A 355-nucleotide genomic window follows, 5' to 3' on the forward strand; every position below is an offset into this window, starting at 1 on the left:
GACCATAGGCATTTAACCTCTTCGTGCCTCCACTGTACCTGTACCTGTGCCAGAACCAGGACAACTACTTATAAAATAAATTTGTTTCAGGTTTAGAAGACTAGGATGAGAATTTTTTAATAGAAGTTTTGAGATCATCCTTGTACATTTCCCTACTAAGCTGCAATAAATTATGTAACTACTTTTTGCAGGGTACAGTTACCTGCATTGAAAGATGAATCCTAAGAGGAACGTGACGGCAGTGTTCACGGCACATGCGAATTGCAGTTCCAGCCTATTCCATACTCAGTTTGTAAACAGGCTTCCCATTGAACTCGTGCTGCTGATACGAGAAAGAATTATCCTTGCACAAACG

The sequence above is a fragment of the Balearica regulorum genome, chromosome 21 (genome assembly GCF_011004875.1).
Source record: "Balearica regulorum gibbericeps isolate bBalReg1 chromosome 21, bBalReg1.pri, whole genome shotgun sequence".
NCBI lineage: Eukaryota > Metazoa > Chordata > Aves > Gruiformes > Gruidae > Balearica > Balearica regulorum.